At 40.0% G+C, this 17,475-nt stretch overlaps 1 long non-coding RNA gene across 1 annotated transcript in view; it reads left to right on the top strand.

Annotated features, from left to right (window-relative positions):
• The window catches only part of LOC148132257 (uncharacterized), a 308,260-nt gene extending 291,675 nt beyond the window's left edge, over positions 1-16,585 (top strand). The window contains exons 2-3 of the long non-coding RNA XR_015747777.1: positions 13,070-13,528; positions 16,068-16,585. This is a non-coding gene — a long non-coding RNA (uncharacterized LOC148132257). The remainder of the gene's footprint in view (positions 1-13,069; positions 13,529-16,067) is intronic.
• The last annotated feature ends 890 nt before the right edge of the window (positions 16,586-17,475 follow it).

The raw sequence follows: 17,475 nt of genomic DNA, 5'->3' as shown, positions 1-17,475 counted from the left end.
TGGGAGCTCCCATTCAGCCATCAATTCCCACTGATTGGGTTCGATGTTGCATGTTGGAGGGATCCAGGTGTAGAGCTCTACTGCTGACAGACGATTGTATTTGGAGCCCAACAGGTTGCCCCCTCTACCACCTGGAGAAAAAGAGATAGAGTCATGAAGCTGTAACATTACTGTTTACCACCTGCCTTCATAGGATATCTCCAGTGAAAACGGCGGCAGAGTCGGGCAGCATTGACATTGGTATGAACCACCCATAAGGCCTCCTCAAGAGGATAGCCCTTCCACCATATCAAATATTGTAACACACCCCTACACTTTCATGAATCTAGAATATCCACCACCTCATATTGATCATCTCTTATCGGTCCAGGTGGTATGGGCCGGATGTCTGGTCTTTCCCTATTATCAGGCTTGATTAAACTTACATGGAAAATGGGATGCACCCGCTTAAAACATGAAGGCAGTTTTAGCTGTAAGGTGACAGGATTGATTACCTTCACTGTAGGGAATGGACCAATATATTTTGGACCGAGTTTCCTACACGGTAATCCCAAATTTAAATATTTAGTAGAAAGGTATACCAGATCCCCAATTTTGAAAGATTTAGTTTCAGCCCGCTTTTTATCTGCCTGTTTCTTATATGCAAGAAAAGCCTCATGCAAGGATTTCTGTACTGTCTCTTTTATTTTTTCAGACCATTTAGTAGTCGTTACAGGCTCTTGACTGTTATATAGCCATTCCGGAATAGGTACAAAGTCCATTCCATGTACTATTTTGAACAGGGTCTGTCCTGTACTATTATGGGCAGTATTGTTATATGCCGCCTCAGCAAATGGCAGTAGTTCAGCCCAATCGTTTTGCTGATACAATACATATCTCTCAACTGCTGCATTTGTTCATTCAAAGGCCCCATTTGTACTTGGGTGATAAGCAGTGCTTAAACCTTGGGATGAACCTAGCAATTGGATGAACTCCCACCAAAACCGAGCAATAAACTGTACCCCTTGATCCGATCTGATCTGTCTTGGCACTCCGTGTAATCGATATATGTGTTTAAGGAAGAGGGTGGCCAACTTCCAGGCAGATGGAAGTCTGGTACATGGAATAAAGTGTCCTTGTTTTGAGAAGAGGTCAATGACTGTCCAAATCACAGTATAGCCATGACTGTTGGGTAGCTCCACTATAAAGTCCATAGCTATGTCTTGCCATGGTCTAGTAGGCTTAGATACTATCTGTAATAACCCAAATGGTTTCCCAGGGTAGGATTTTGTAGTCGCACACACTTTACACCCCTTCATGTAATGCTCAATATCTGCCCTCATTGCCGGTCACCCAAATTGCCATTTGACAAGGTGTAGTGTTTTTAGGAAGGTGTAGTGCCTAGCTTGTTTAATGTTGTGGCATCCTTGAAGTATCTTCTCTTGCAATGGTTCTGGTATGTAGAGTTTCATTCCTCTCCAAGCCACTCCATTCCAGATGTCACACTGAGTTTTATTTACTTCTAGCCATAAATCATCTTTTATAGCCTTTGGCAACTTGTCTGTCATAAATTTTACTTTCAATGTTTGCAATGTTTCTTTTCCTTGAATAATAGGTTGTATCGCTATATCTCACTTACTTTCATATTTAGGTAATCGTGAAAGCGCGTCAGCAAGAAAATTTCTTCCTTTGGGTACATATCTGAATATTTCAGAATGAAGTTAAAATGATGAAAATACAGTGCCCAGCGAACCTGTTTGGGCGATAACCTTCGGGGAGTTTGAAGAGCCTCTAGGTTCGACATTGCATGTTGGAGGGATCCGGGTGTAGAGCTCTACTGCTGACAGAGACTGCATTTGAAGCCTGACATCACCCCCTCCTCCTTATTTCTGTGGTATTGTCAGGAAAACATTGACTTCATGGAAGATTGAATGCAGATATTCTATGAGACTAACAATCCCTTTTTTAAAAAAAACAATAGTAAAGAATGTATGCATAGGATTACCATGACTTTTCCCTCTGCAAGTTTGCAAAAGACAGAAATGATTTAAGGATAAGGCAACTTTCTGCATGTGGACTTCTATTACCAAAGGGGGGAGAGGAGAGGAAATGAGAAAAAGAGAATGAAGGAAAGAAGGTGCAAAGAATGGGAGAAAATTCTACTCCATCTTTTCTTTTTCTCCACCCAGATATGTATGAAAAAAAAAACATGCATTCTTGCACCTAACCTTTTATTCTGCCTTCTATTCATTTTAATAAAATCAAAAGTTTTTCAAGAGAACCTGAGATTATAACAGAAAGTTGAAATGGAGGGAAAGAGGGTGAAGCAAAGGATCACAGGAAACGTTTCAATTGAGAATGAAAGCTGGTGGAAGGCAAAGCTGATCTCTGAGGACCTAGTGTAGGAATTGGGTATGTCTAGTCTAGTGAAAAGAAGGACTAGGGGTGACAGGATAACTGTGTTCCAATATTTGAGAGGCTGTCACAAGGAAGGGGGGAGGGGTCAACTTATTTTCCAAAGCACCAGAAAGTAAGGCAAGAAACAACGGATGGAAACTAATCAAGGAATTAAGGATAAATTTCCTAAAAGTAAGAACCATTAACCAGCAGAACATCTTGCTTTTGGAAGTTATAGGTGCTCCATCACTGGAGGTTTTTAAGAAGAGACTGGACAGCCACTTGTCTGAAATGGTATAGGATCTCCTGTTTGAGCAGGGGGTTGGACTAGATGACCTCCAAGGTCTCTTCCAATTCTATTATTCTGTTATCTGCCTGCTTAAAAAAGGAACTCCTTTTCCCAAGGTTCAGCAACTGTAAGAAGAAGAAGGATCCTAGAAAAAGACTGTTTCTATTTGTCAAGAGTGCATTCTATACCTTTGAACTCTTTTCCCTCCTTCCCATTCTGTACTGCATGGGAATACAGACCAAGCTCAAATTGAGAAAGGTATTTGTAGACAAAAGCCACATTTTATCCAGATTTTATAGAAATGTACTTGGGAGTTAATTCAGGCAATCCCATCGAGCCTAAAGTTGATTTGTCTCAGGATTTGTAATCAGAATTCATAAATATGAGATTGTATTCAGGAGAATAAGAGGAATAAGGAAGGGACACACTGCATTTCATCTGATTAGATACATGGAACATCATGTCCCAAAACTCCATTTGAGTTGCATTAGTGTTCCAATAAGAAGCATTGACTCAGAGTATATAGTCTAAAAGCCAATGATCTACTCTCCATTTACTAAACAAGACAAAATAGATGGGTATTGGCTTTTTGCTGGTAAAAGTTTGCCAAAGAAAGAAGTCTCTGAAGATTGTACCTTATGCCAACAACAGCAAACTATCTATTGATAAATCAAATTTGTATTGTAGCCCATGATTGACTGTTGACGTGTATTGTTTTTGGCAGCTCCCTTCTTCTTGCCTTACAGAATGTTAAACATGAAGAGGAAAAAAAGCAATGAAAGCTGGAAGTTTTATTTATTTTATTTATTTATTTGATTTGTCAATTGTTTACAAGATAATAAGTACAAGTGTATACATAGTTGTGAATATATGAAATGGGTACATATAAGAAAAATAAAAGAATAAGAGAAACAATAGGACAGGGACGGTAGGCACGTTGGTGCACTTATGCACGCCCCCTACAGACCTCTTAGGAAAGGGGTGAGGTCAATAGTAGACAGTCTAAGGTTAAAGTTTTTGGGGTTTGGGGAAGAGACTACAGAGTCGGGTAGAGTATTCCAGACATTGACCACTCTATTGCTGAAGTCGTATTTCCTGCAATCAAGTTTGGTGCGGTTTACTTTGAGTTTGTATCTGTTGTGTGCTCTTGTGTTGTTATGGTTAAAGCTGAAGTATTCATTGACAGGTAGGACATTGCAATGTATGATTTTATATACCATGCTTAAGTCGGACCGAAGACGGCGTAATTCGAGGTTTTCTAGTTTTAGAATTTCGAGTCTGGTGACATAAGGTATTCTACAACGGGTAGAAGAGTGGAGAACTCTTCTTGTGAAATACTTCTGGACTTTCTCAATTGTGTTAATATCACATACGTGATAAGGATTCCAGACTGATGAACTGTATTCGAGTATTGGTCTAGCAAATGTTTTGTATGCTCTGGTTAGTAGTGAGATATTACCAGAGAAAAAGCAACGTAGGATTAGGTTAACAACTCTTAATGCCTTTTTGGCTATGTAGTTGCAGTGGGCTCTAGCACTTAGATCATTAGAGGTGAGTATTCCCAGGTCCTTTACAGAGCTTGGGTCATCAACAAGATCTTGACTATTCAGCTTGTATTTTATTTTCTGATTTTTTTACCAATATGTAAGACAGAGCATTTATTTGTTGAGATTTGAAGTTGCCATATGTTAGACCATTCAGATACATAGTCTAGATCTTTTTGTAGGGTAGTAGTATTGTCTGTGGTATTGAACAGCTTTACATCATCAGCGAAGAGAACGCAATTGCTCTTGATATGATCGCAAAGGTCGTTTATGTAGATTATGAAGAGAGTTGGTCCTAGAACACTGCCTTGGGGAACACCACTATTGACAGGTACTGGATTTGATAGGGCGTTCCCAATTTTGACCATTTGTTGTCTGTTTGACAGGAATGCTTCTATCCAGTTATTCAGTTGTCCAGAGATACCATAAGATTTTATTTTTAGGAGTAGTTTGTCGTGTACCACTGAATCAAAGGCTTTGCAGAAGTCTATGTAGATTGCGTCTATTGCTTTGCCCTGGTCGAGTTGTGTAGTCCATATGTTTTTGCAGTGTAAGAGTTGCAGATTACAGGATAGTTTTTTTTCTGAAACCAAATTGTTTATTGGAGAGTAGGTTGTTTGTCTCTAAATGGAGGATGATGGATTGATTAATAATTGATTCCATGACTTTACAGGTGACGCAGCATAAGGAGATTGGTCTGTAATTTTCAACTAGGCTTGGGTCTCCCTTTTTGAAGATAGGGATGACTGTGGCTTGTAACCATAGGTTGGGCAAGGAGCTGGTCCTGAAAGATTTTTCAAAGATTATGCTTAGAGGTTTGGCTATGGCAGTGGATAGCTTTCTTAAGAAGTAGGCACATATTCCATCCGGTCCAATAGATAGAGATGGTTTTAGGTTGCGTAGTGCTTTTTCAACGTTGTCTACTGTAAAATCGATATGTATTAGATCATTGTTGTTATCTGTGGTACGGCTAGGAAACATTGGGCATGATCCATTACTGTTTACAAACACTGAGCCGAAGAATGTGTTAAAGATGTTGGCTTTAATGGTGTCGTCGCTGCAGTCTTTACCATCGGGTCCTATCAAGGGAGGGATGGACCTTGAGTCTTTTAGTTTGTTGTTTACAAAATTGTAAAAAAGCACGGGTGGAATTGGTGCTTAGAAGGTTTTCCTCTTGTTTAATGTGGTAATTGGTGCATTCGGTCTTTATCTGGTGGCATAAATTTTTGTATCGGTTTTTGAAATTAGCAACGTGACCAGATTTGTTTTTCCGCCAGAGTGATCTCTTTTTGGATTGAAGTTTCCTTATTGATATGGGTAATCTGCTTTTTTGTTTTGTTTTTGGAGTTGTTATTGGAACATATAGTTTGATGACTCTTTTGACTTCAAGTAAAAATATGTTGTAATGGTCTTCAACAGTATTGCATCCAGTGAATAGAGATTGCCAATCGAGGGATGAGAGATCATTATCTATAAGATCATAGTTGCCTTTTTTGAAGTTACAATTAGGGATGACATCATTGTGGTGATTTTTGTATGGACGTATGTTGAGGCAAAAGTCAATCATATTGTGGTCACTACTGGAAAAGGGTTCTTTGGTTTGTATTCCGTAAATTAAATTCAAACTATTGCAGAAGATGAGATCGAGGCAGTTGTTCAGTCTAGTGTTGTTGGTTACTAGTTGTTCAAGACCTAGATTTGTAATAGCATTGTAGAAGGTTGTGTGTATGATTTCAGTTGTACAATTATTTAGGGTCCAGTCGATATGAGGTAGATTGAAATCTCCAAGAAAGATAAAAGGGTATGGGCAGGATGTAGCCCATGTTAGTAGTGTATTTAGCTTGTTTACATGTTCGATGTCATAATCAGGTGCTCTGTAACATAGTAAGAATCGAATTGTGATATTTAAGGATAGTTCACAGATGATGGTTTCAGGAAGGGCAAGCTCCTGGGTAACTTGGATATTTTTAGATGTAAGGATTTTTATAGAATATAGCAACACCACCTCCTCGACGATTTTCACGATCTGATCGGTAAACATGATAGTCTCTTACTGTGGTAATGGAGTCGGGGAGAGATGCATTGAGCCATGTTTCACAGACAAATATAATGTCGAAGTTAGCCATATTTAAGAGGATGAGAAATTCAGGTATTTTATTCACGAGGCTTCTTGCATTGAGTAGTTTGCATTTAAGTCCGGCAGCAGTTGGGATTGAGGTAGTTGGGGCGTGCGTGCCTAGTCTTGGGTGATGGTGGGTGGTGGGTAGTTTTGGGTGATGGTGGGTGGTGGTAGGTGGTTGAGGTAGGGTGGTGGTTGAGGGTAAAAGTTGGGTATTGGGTTACGTGTCTTACTTTTGATACAGTCAGCATGGTAGTCAATGTACAGGTCCTTCTCTCCATTGTCTAGACGGGTTTTGAGTTCGATGCGGAGTGCAGGGAGCGGGCACGTTGCTGTATGGTTAAGTCAGGGCGGCAACGGAGGTTTTTGTGGTTGGTGTTGGTTTTGGCGAGTGAGTTTATAGTGTAAATGAGTTTACGTTTGCTTGATTCATTTTTGCAAATGATCCTGCACAAGCGTGGGGCCACAGAGCCGTCTCTATTTTTGAGCTCTCGGTCAATGCGGGAAATGTCAAGTATTTCATCACCGGAGATGGTTGATGCTTGGTAATCTCTGATGATGTTTCGGACAGTTGTGATGTCATCATTGACAATGCTGTCTTCTAGTCCAAATAAGATGGCGTTTGGACGTTTCCGTTCACGCTCAACAGCTTCTCTGATGAGGATTGGGATATCAATATTTGTCTGGGTTGCGTTTATTTGTGGATTGGGTTTTGGATTGGATTGTGGTTGTTGGGTGGAGATGTGGTTTGTGGCTATCTGATGTTCAGGTTTTTGTGTTGTGTCTTTTTTTTTCAAGGTTGGTTATTCTTTCTTTTACGGCGTCCAGGGATGCTAATATGGTGTTGAGGGATGTTTTAATGGTTTCGATAGTTGAGGGTGTTTCAATGGTTTCAATGTTTGGGGATGTTTTGATGGTTTCGGCGGTATCATCTCTTTTAGACAGATCTAGTTTGGATATGCATAATTTGCAGAAATATGGAAACTCATTGGATGATTCTAGGTATCGAATCATTTGCTCAGGTAATCCCAAGCAGTCATGGTGAGTGTATTTTTTACACAGAGAACATTTGATGGAGTATTTATTATCTTTTAGATTTTTGTAGCATTTAAGGCATGTGCAGGAGTCTTGAAGTTCATTGGTGCAGGAGTCTTGTAGTTCATTGGTGGGGATTGTCTTCTCATTGAGTTGTGGTTTGAGGTAGGATTTTCTTTTTGGCATGGTAATATTGGTAAAATAGTACGTTGATTGAATTAATTAAATGAACAATTTAGGGTAATCTATATAGTCAATATTACATCAAACAATATCAAACAATCTATTGTAGTAATCTCTCAAGTCAGATAATATTCCTAAGCAACAATCAGCCTGGTCAATTAATTACTCTAATCACTAGTCAATTATTTACACTAATCGTTACTCACACTGTTCATTTAAATCCACTAAATCAAAGATTTTACTATTCAATTAAATTGCATGAATTTTGGTCTTTTAAACTAGTCAGTAATCATACTATTTGTACTAAACACTCTAATCACACTAATCAGTTAAAAAACAATAAATCAATGATGATGACCTCGGAGGTCATATGATGATGACCTCGGAGGTCCCTTCCAGCTCGATTCTGACTCTATTCCGATGCCACCACCAATGAGCGTGCAATCCTGCACTGCATCCAGCGCCGAGCGCGCACCTTCCCGCCAGCTCAGCCGACCTGCGCGCTTTCCTCCAGCGATGCTCTGTGTGTGGGATGTGGGTTTGTCCTTAGATGACCATGTGCCACAGATTAAGATGGATTCTTCTTTGTGCTCCTGCCTTCTCCAAATTCTAAAGGAAATGGAAAGTTGTCTCATACCTCAATCTTACTTCCCCCTTGTTTGATTATCCTAGTTTCTTTTCTCTCATTTTTAAATATAGGTGAAATTCGAAAAATTAGAATATCGTGCAAAAGTTCATTTATTTCAGTAATGCAACTTACAAGGTGAAACTAATATATGAGATAGACTCATTCCATGCAAAGCAAAATAGTTCAAGCTGTGATTTGTCATAATTGTGATGATTATGGCTTACAGCTCATGAAAACCCCAAATCCACAATCTCAGGAAATTAGAATATTACATGCAATCAATAAAACAAGGATTGTACATAGAACAATATTGGACCTCTGAAAAGTATAAGCATGCAAATGTACTCAGTACCTGGTTTGGGCCCCTTTTGCAGCAATTACTGCCTCATTGCGGCCTGGCATGGAAGCTATCAGCCTGTGGCACTGCTGAGGTGTTATGGAAGACCAGGATGCTTCAATAGCGGCCTTCAGCTCTTCTGCATTGTTCGGTCTCATGTCTCTCATCTTTCTCTTGGCAATGCCCCATAGATTCTCTATGGGGTTCAGGTCAGGCGAGTTTGCTGGCCAATCAAGCAAAGTAATCCCACAGTCATTGAACCAGGTTTTGGTGCTTTTGGCAGTGTGGGCAGGTGCCAAGTCCTGCTGGAAAATGAAGTCAGCATCCCCATAAAGCTCATCTGCAAAAAGAAACATGAAGTGCTCCAAAATCTCCTGGTAGACAGCTGCATTGACCCTGGACTGAATGAAGCACAGTGGACTAACACCAGCAGATGACATGGTTCCCCAAATCAACACAGACTGGACTTCACAACTTCACACTGGACTTCAAGCATCTTGCAGTGTGTGCCTCTCCATTCTTCCTCCAGACTCTGGGTCCTTGGTTTCCAAATGAGATGCAAAAGTTGCTCTCATCAGAAAAGAGGACTTTGGACCACTGAGCAACAGACCAGTTGTGTTTTTCTTTAGCCCAGGTAAGACGCTTCTGACGTTTGTTGTTCAGGAACAGCTTGACAAGAGGAATACGACATTTGAAGCCCATGTCCAGGATCCGTCTGTGTGTGGTGGCTCTTGATGCACTGACTCCAGCCTCAGTCCACTCCTTGTGAAAGTCCCCAACACTTTTGAGTGGCCTTTTCCTGACAATCCTCTCCAGGCTGCGGTCATCCCTGCTGCTTCTGCACCTTTTTCTTCCACACTTTTCCCTTCCACATAACTTTCTATTAATGTGCTTTGATACAGCACTTTGGGAACATCTAACTTCGTTTGCAATTACCTTTTGAGGCTTTCCCTCCTTATGGAGGGTGTCAGTGATGGTTTTCTGCACAACTGTCAGGTCAGCAGTCTTTCCCATGATTGTGATTCCTACTGAACCTGACTGAGAGACCATTTAATGGCTCAGGAACCCTTTGCAGGTGTTATGGCTTAATTGGCTGATTAGAGTGGGACACTTTGAGCCTAGAATATTGAACCTTTTCACAATATTCTAATTTCCTGAGATTGTGGATTTGGGGTTTTCATGAGCTGTAAGCCATAATCATCACAATTATGACAAATCACAGCTTGAACTATTTTGCTTTGCATGGAATGAGTCTATCTCATATATTAGTTTCACCTTGTAAGTTGCATTACTGAAATAAATGAACTTTTGCACGATATTCTAATTTTTCGAGTTTCACCTGTATATACAGTCAGTGTGAAGGTGGCCTTGGGGTTTGCATCTAGTAATTTGGTTTCTTGTAGCCCAGATGTGATAACCTAGCCCTAAATGACAGTCCAGATCAAGAAACAGACACCATGTAGATCTGGAGCGACTTTTATTAGAACCCTATAGTAGCAGAATCTTGCAAGCCTGAATGTGCTTCCCTTCCTCCTGCTTTTATATTCAAGTGATGATGGAGGGGCAGGGTGGGTGTGAGGTTTGTCTGAGGCATTTTTGTAAACCAATTTCTTGGCTAGGGTTCAAGTCTTATTCATCTGAGCATTGCTTTGGCAATTGATCTTTCTTCTGTCCTTCAAGGCCACTCTCTATGCTCATTAAACTCTGTTCCATTCCCATAAGACCATCTGTGCCACTGTGGCTGCCACTGGTCCCTGAGAGTAGCTTATATATTCAGGGCTTTGGTGCCAGATAGGTCACTGCCTATAACTGACTTCAACAATTAGTCCTCGGTTAGCAAACATAATTGGGACTGAGAACTCTACTTGTTCTGACCCAAACCGTTTTCCAATAAAACAAACACGAACCAAAGGGAACAGAAACCTCTTAATGATTCTTACAAATCTCTGATTAAAAGGCTGCTGCAAACTAATTAACTTTGATAAGCACAAGCCTCGCCAAAACTGTGTGAGGCTGCCAAGAACAACAGATAAGGTTACCTAGAGATATTTTACAACACAAGAGTCTTCAAAAACCAGTTTAAGAGGCTGGAGTTTCAAAATGTCTTTGCTTCCTACAAAGAATGTCCGATTCACAGCTGGCTTTTATCTTCTTGAAGGAGGGGCCATTACCTTGCAGCCTTACTCCCAAGTTGCCCGTGCTACTGCAGCTGCTCTTTCTTATGAGCAGCCCTGCACCCATGCACATTTGGCACAGGCTCCTCAGGAACCTCCTCATCACTGCTGCCAGCCCCCACAATTTCTGAAGGCAGCAGTCCACTCCCTAATGGTCCTGGCCCCTCATCTGAGTCCTCGCTCTCCTCAGCCATCTACACCTGCTGCCGGCTAACCACAACACTACTGCTAAGCAATGCAGTCATAAAGCACAATATCACATGACCTCACTTGACCTACAGTGGCAATTCTGGCCATTCCAGTTGCAGTGGTTAGACGATCATTAGACAAATTGGCACGTGATTCCTACTTGTGACCTCCCTGCCAGCTTCCTTGCCGACTTTGCTTGTTGGAAGCTAGCAGTGAAAGCTTAAAATGGAAATCACATAGCCATGGGATGCTGCAATTGTTGTAAATATCAATTGGTTGCCAAGTGCCTGTATTGTGATCACATGAATGCAGGGACACCACAACAACCCCAACTTTGAGTCTCCTCATTCAGTGCTGTCATTAACTTTGAATGGTCATGGCACAAGCAGTTGTTAAGTGAGGACTACCTGTTGAGGTTGGGTGAGTGGGGGAATCTTTCTGTTAGATTTAGCTTGTTGCTCAGAAGACTTGCTCTGTATCCTCTGAATACACTTCTAATATTGATCCTAAGGGGGGAAAATCATGAGAAGAGGGAAGCATGCCTTCCCTTTCTCTTGAACTGTATTTGTTGTTTCAGGATATTAATAACACCTTTTTGACCCAAAATACCTCTGTGTCCCGGTCCCATATGGGCTGAACCCATAAAATTGGAGAAATGAGACTTTCTAGCATCTCTCAGGAAGGAATCCTTGGCTTTCCCCATTTTCCCCCCTTCACCACCAGACGCTGAAGGCAGACTAGGACAGGGTGTACTAAGCAGATATTTCCCACATCCATGTGCAGAACGCCCCCATCCCATATGTAGGCTCTGTTGGAGAAGGCAGATAAGAAAGAAAACAGCACACAGAATGGAGATGAAATAATAATGAGGTGTTCTCCTGACATCCCATTTTTGCATTTGATGGCTCTACCCCGACTCTGATGACTAAAGGTTTGTTACCTGAGGCTCAGAAAATGAAGGTTATACAAAAAGGTTTGTATAACCTTTTGTTGATGTAGTTTGCTTTCATGCCAAATTACCTCAACAATTTGAAGCACAGTTTCTCATTTTACTGATATTTACATTGTGATTGGTACTTTGAACTATTACATTTGTTTTCCTTTATACTTTTTGGTGGCTTATGATTTTTTGACTGGACTCTTATTTTAAACAAATTCTTCAATACTATTCTTCATTCAACTTAGTATAGCCACATCTTTCCTGAATTCATATTCTCTTTTCAGATAGTTCTTTAACCAGGATTTTTCATTTCAGAGGAAATGTTTTGGCAACTGCCTTGGCTGAAACCTGGCTTCTAAAGAAAAAAGAGAAGCATAAGGAAGAGGCAGTAAATCACTTTATTCTTTAGTAATAAAACATTACTATTTAGATCATGAGTAACTTTGGAGTGCTCCATAATCACAAACAAACAAACAAAATTTTCTTTACCCGCAGTTATTTTAATTCTGTTTTCCAGTAAAATGGACAAATCCTTAATTGTTTATGCTGCAAATATGGAGGCATTAGAACAATCAAGTTGCTAATACTGCTATGATTCTGGTAAATTTCCGTGATCAGAAAGTCATCTTTAGGCTCCACTCTCTGCCCCTTTTATTCTACTGAAACAATACTGCTGTCAGCTTCAAGGGAATTAAAATAGTTTTATTCTGTATTTTATCCACGTGTCCGTCTATCCATTTGCTTCGGATTATTCCCTTTTGGGTAAGCAACATAAATACCAAGTACAGAAAAAGAATAAGAATTAGTAAGCAAAGGAAATTAAATGCAGGAGATGATTGGAAAGAAAAATAATTCTACACTTGCAAAACATTGCAGGATGAAATCTGGATTGGTCACCAGAACCAGAAGTTTAGTCTTCCCAGCTTTTGGATTCGTGCTTCAGCCCATTCTCAGAGAATTCCTCTCTAGCAGCGTGTGCGCTTTGGGCTATTCTGTGTGTGGTGTCCTGGAACACTTATATTCACTTGCAAAAAACATTGTTGTCTCTGTCATGTTCACAAAACTTTATATATTGCTGTTGGAAATTAAAACCCACCCTCCAGAGGTGGTATTCAGCAGGTTCTGACCAATTCTGGAGAACCGGTAGTGGAAAATTTGAGTAGTTAAGAGAACCAGCAAATACTATATCTGACTGGAGATTTTACAGTATCCTTCCCCTGCCATGCCCACCAAGCCACACCCATAGAACCGGTAGTAAAAAAAAAATTGAATCCCACCACTGCACCCCTCTCCTACAAAAATGCAATATTTTAGGATATATTAAAAAGGCAGAATATTTCCCCTAAAAGAGAAGTAGAAACTCAGAGAGGCAGAAACTCAGCCCCCCTACCCCACTTTGTTAATGGGCCATTAAGACCTGGGCCAGTCTATTCTACATAACAAAGATCTACCTCCTTCAGGCAGAGCCATTGAATGGCCCTTCATTGTATCAGCCACCAAGTTTCAACCAAATTTAGCACACAGACGACCTACAAAACTAGGTATGACCTCTGATAGCAACCAATCAGGTTACTCTTCCTGTGCCCAAGGAAGTTCAAAGCCAGAGAGGGCATAAAACTCTCAGCATTTTTTCAGTGGTGGTATTCAGCCGGTTCCCACCGGATTGGGTGAACCGGTAGCAAGGATTTGGCATGGGTCACGGAACTGGTAGTAAGTTCTGGCTGGCCACATCCCTGATCCGGTTGCCCAGTCGCTGCTGGCTTGCTTGCCCCGCCTGCCTGAAGTTCACTCCTTAAGGTATTTCTTTCTTTTTTTCCCCTCCCGACAATCAACTGTTCATATGATCAACTGTGCTGGGATGCCCCTTGCTGAGGCCCAGGAAGGCAAAAAATGGAGGGAGCTCCTCCCCTCCATTTCTTGCCTTCCTGAGCCCCAGAGGAGCCTTTTGGGAGCCAAAACAGAGGTTCTTCTGAGGCCAGGAAGGTCCCAAAATGGAGCTGGGGTGCCTCCAGGCTCCATTTTTTTCCTTCCTGAGCCCCAGAGGAGACTTCTGGGAGCAAAAATGCCGCCCCCCCTCAGGCTCCTCTGAGGCCCAGATGGCCTAAAAAAATGGGTGGGGGGTGGCTGCAAAAAATAAAAAAAAGCCATGCCCACCCAGTCACATGGCCACTTTTGGACAGAGAACTTACAGCAATGTGAGCAGGATGGTGCCAAGTGTTATGCTTGGGAGAAAATCTGGAGTGAGCACTAGAATAGCAAAAGAGTTCCCAAACATCATAATATGGCACTGCTTAAACCATCGGCTCCAACTTGTTTTAGGTGATTCGATAAAGGAAATACAGCAAGTAAATTATTTTAAAATTTTTATTGATAAGATATACACTATTTTTAATCAATCCAATAAGAACCAAGCTGAACTTTTCAAAATATTCGAAAAACTTGCAATTGAAATTATAAAGATTGGCAGAGTTTTGGGACCAAGATGGGCTGCCTGTAGTTTAAGGTCAACCCTGGCTGTGTGGCGTGCTTATCCAGCGCTACATCAGTATTTTCATGCAAATAAAAGAATACTCAGGTATGGCTGCCCATCTTGAAAATATATATTTTATAAATGATTTGGCATTGATGATCAATATTCTAAACAAAATTTCTCTTCTGTCAAATGCAACACAAGGAAGAAATATAGATATTATAAAGGCCGAAAAACTTGTCCTGAGATCAATTAAAGCATTTGAAATGCTTAGATAGGGAAAGGGTCCATACGAAAAAAAGGTTGATGGATTAATTACTTCAGAAATCTTCAAAAAATATAAAATTTGTACAAAATCATCGATTTGTTGGATTTCTTTGGGAAAGACTTTTGGAAAGCATCATAACAAATTTGAAGAAAATTTGACTAATTCATTCAGGTTCTGAATTTGTAGGTCTTGATGAATGGCTGCTTAGTTTCTGAGAAGCTGTTGTCCACATAGAAGCAGTGGTGCAATTTAACGGGTGTAACAACCGGTTTGGTGATCATGCACTTCGCACGCATGCGCGCACTTTGTGCACGTGCACACCATTTTAAAAAGCCCATTTTTCAGCTATAATACTTACCTTCTACTGCAGCCCCAGTGAGTAAAACAGCTAAGGCGTGGCAAAACCGCCCTGCCGCGCGAATCAGCTGTGCTCCGAAACAAGGAAATAAAACACAGGAAAGAGCAGGGGCAGGTGGGCAGGGCCAAATAATCACCGGAACTACCAGTTTGCCCGAACCGGTCCAAACCAGTAGAATCCCACCCCTGCATAGAATGCAAATGCAAGGCTAAAATGGCTTATTTGGTTCCTAATGCTTCATTGGTAAATGATGGTAAATGAAGCCCTAGGTTTTGTGTGTGTGTGTGTGTGATACTATACACCACATATAGAGGAGGTTACCCCATTACCATGCATCATTAAGTAGAAGAAATGGTTTGTCCACACACACACACACACACACACACACACACACACACACACACACACACACACACACACACACACACACATATATATATATATATATATATATATATATATATATATATATATATATATATATATATATTCTTAAGTTTTAGCAGGTATTTATATGTATGGTATTCAGCTTTGTTCGGGTATTTTCCCACATCATTATAGTTGTGCTTTTAAAGTTGTAGCAACGTTTCGGCAGAATCTCATCTGCCATCATCAGGCTTCTGTATTGTGTTCGTCTGTGAGTCAGACTTTCACAGCTGTTTCTGTTTTAAATTTGGTGCTAGCCTCCTGCTTTTTTAGAATGGTTTTTTCTTCATCCTGATTGGTTGGGAGTCTTGGTCTGTGTTTATTGGTCTTGGAGTTTGCTGTGTTCTGTTTCATTGGTGTTTCTAACATCTTCTGTCTGTTTTGTAGCTTTTTGTTGTTGTTGTTGTCTTGATTGGCTGGCAACATTGTATTTCCTGTATTGGAGGCTTTTAGTGCGGCTTGGCTCCGAGTAAACAGACGGCTATCATTTATTAGGAAGCTAGGTTTCATCTGGGTGCCTGGTTGGGGTGTGTTTGAGCTGGAGGTATCAGGGGGGGTCTGTTTGCACCCAGGTGTTTGCTTTGCTTGTGGTGTGGAGATTTTTTTGTTTGTGAGTGCAGGCTTCCAGATAATTGACAGTCTGGTGGAGTCATCTCTTCTATTCATGCTTTCAGGTCTTTTTTCAATCTCTATGGCTTCTCTGATAATTCTGTAGCTGGGGTTTTCTATAGTGGCTAGGGTTTTGGTGCCATTGAAGTCAATGCTATGACCTTCATGTGGCTTTCATGTGTTGGACTAGATAAAAACTAATACAAACTAATAGAAGGAAAAAAGAAATCAAAGAAAAAGCAACAAGTTCAAGAAAAGAAAAAAGCTGAAGAAAAATAGAAAAGCTATAAAGAAAGAGTTTCCAATATTCATCACAGCAGTAATACATTCAAATATATTTAACCTCTTTCTCTATAGTTACATCATATTACTTTTTTTTTCTATAATCTGTCCTGTGGAACCATCATAAACATAAATCACATTTATTTACTTTTGTATTTTTATGCAAAAAGTCCATAAGAGGCTTCCAATAAATGTAGACAATGTTTTTTCTGTAATCAAATAAACCAATTTATCAATTTCAGCAAAATCTATCAACTTCACCAGCCCTTTCTTCCTAGTAGGCAACACTGAATGTCTTCATCTCTGTGCACATAGTAATTTCACTGCAGCAATCATATATTGAAATAATCTTTCATGGCTTTTTTCTAACACTCTATTCATTAGTCCTAAAAAGAAAATGCTGGCTTATATTGAATATTGATCTTTAAAACCCTGTGTATAAAAAAGTATGTATTTGAATCCAATTTTTAAAGCTTCTTTTACATGCATGAAAAAATGCCCCTTCATGTTCACATTTCTAACATATATCTGAAGTGCCTTTATACATTCTGCATAATTTCTGACATTGTGCACCACCAATAAATCGTTTTAGATAAAAAAATCTCTTCGAGATCATAACACAATGTAAATTTCAACCCTTTTAACCACACATTTTCCCACTGATCTATCTGTATTTTATAACCAAAATTCTTAATTCATTAATATTTAATTAGATAAAATTAATGGCTCTCTCAATTTGATATTGAATTCCCGTTGTTAATTTTCCAGTCAGTCCTGGTATATCAATCATTTGGCTTCATCTGCCAGTTCTCTTATGCATCTTGTGCTGAGATCCATAAAGGTACTTTTAGGCACAACCTGGGTTTGTATCTATTCCATAATCTCCATATGGCACATCTAATAACATGATTTTTAAAGTCCACATTAGTTTTAATTTTATCATATGATAAATATCCATGCCATCTAAACTTCGGGTCATGATCTTCTAACTTAAAAGACTCGTTTCTCAGCAACATCATTTTTTTTTCATTCTGATCAAACAACAAGCAGTGAAGTACAATTTCAAATTTAATAAACCCAATCCTTCTCTTTTCTTTGAATCTTACAACGCGCCATTTTTAACTTGGGGTTTTTCTTTTCCCTGCTCCATTTGTCATGGGTGCTTTTACATATACCCAAGTTAGTAGGCTCAACACAACAAACCAGGTCCCTAAGCAAACACACACAAGCTCTCAAAGGCTAGTATTC

This window comes from Notechis scutatus, chromosome 2, assembly GCF_049901735.1.
Source record: "Notechis scutatus isolate UNSWTSFEM ecotype Mainland chromosome 2, rNotScu1.2, whole genome shotgun sequence".
In the NCBI taxonomy this organism is placed as follows: Eukaryota; Metazoa; Chordata; class Lepidosauria; order Squamata; family Elapidae; genus Notechis; species Notechis scutatus.
Note: the sequence above shows the minus strand (reverse complement) of the source record. Positions and strands in the feature narration are given on the sequence as shown.